Genomic DNA, 1,411 nt, shown 5'->3' on the forward strand with positions numbered 1-1,411 from the left:
TGATCACTCCTTTGGGGCCGGGCATCTTCAATTTGAGGTACACGTAACATGGTCGAGCCATGAACCGTGCGTAAGCTGGTCTCCCCAAAATGGCATGATATGCACTCTGAAAATCCACGACCTCAAACGTCAACTTTTCTTTGCGAAAATGTTTTGAATCACCAAACACCACATCCAAAGCTATTTGGCCGAGTGACTCGGCTTTCTTCCCTGGTATAACTCCATGAAAGCTCATGTTACTAGTGCTCAGTCGGGACATCGGAATGCCCATTCCTTTCAGTGTGTCTGCATACAACAAATTCAGCCCACTTCCACCATCCATCAGCACCTTTGTCAGTCGAGTGCCTTCGACAACTGGATCGACCACCAAAGCTTGCCTCCCAGGGGTGGCAATATGAGTCGGGTGATCAGATTGGTCGAATGTGATGGGTATTTGAGACCATTTCAGATAATTTGCTTTTGCTGGGGCAACCATGTTCACCTCTCGGTTAATGACTTTCAGTCGACTCCTGCTTTCCACATCTGCAAAGATCATCAGAGTGGAGTTGATATGCGGATATCCTTCCTCACTATCCTCCTTGTCTTCGGCCTTGTCTGACTCCTTCTCCTTGTCCTTAGACTGTTTTCCCTGAAACTGCTGGATCAGGAGTCGACATTGGCGAGTGGTGTGCTTCGGGTAGATGATATTCCCCTCTTCGTCTTTCTTCGTGTGGATGTGACATGGCATATCCATTACGTCGTTCCCTTCTTTATCCTTTACCTTCTTGGGGTTCCAGGATCCTTTTGGTTTCCCCTTAAACTTTCCCTGAGTCACGGCCAGAGCCTCTCCAGGAGCTGCCGGTTCAGCCTTCCGCTTCTGTTTCCGACTGGTGTTTCCTTTTTCCGACTGACTCGGCTTGTGCTTGCCGCTTCGAAGTCGGTCTTCTTCTTCGCCGTTGGCGTACTTGGTAGCAATCTCCATCATCCGACTCAAGGTCATGTCACCGGTTCAACCAAACTTCAAACTCAGTTCTCTGTTCTTGACGCCATCTTTGAAGGCGCAGACTGCCTGATGATCAGACACATTCTCCACAGTGTGGTGCAAAGTGATCCACCTCTGAATATACTCTCTGAGAGTCTCATTAGCCTTCTGCACGCAGACTTGCAACTCTGTCAATCCAGCTGGTCGCTTGCAAGTCCCTTCAAACGTTCTGATGAACACTCGGGACAGATCTTCCCAAGCGTAAATGCTGCTAGGAGGTAATTGAGTCAACCATGCCCTGGCAGAACCTTCCAGCATGAGGGGCAAATGCTTCATGGCCACCTCGTCGTTCCCACCACCAATCTGAACTGCCACTCGGTAGTCTTCAAGCCAAGTTTCAGGCTTAGACTCACCAGTGAACTTGCTGACTCCTGTTGCCAACCTGAAATT

This window comes from Triticum dicoccoides, chromosome 5B (genome assembly GCF_002162155.2).
Source record: "Triticum dicoccoides isolate Atlit2015 ecotype Zavitan chromosome 5B, WEW_v2.0, whole genome shotgun sequence".
NCBI lineage: Eukaryota > Viridiplantae > Streptophyta > Magnoliopsida > Poales > Poaceae > Triticum > Triticum dicoccoides.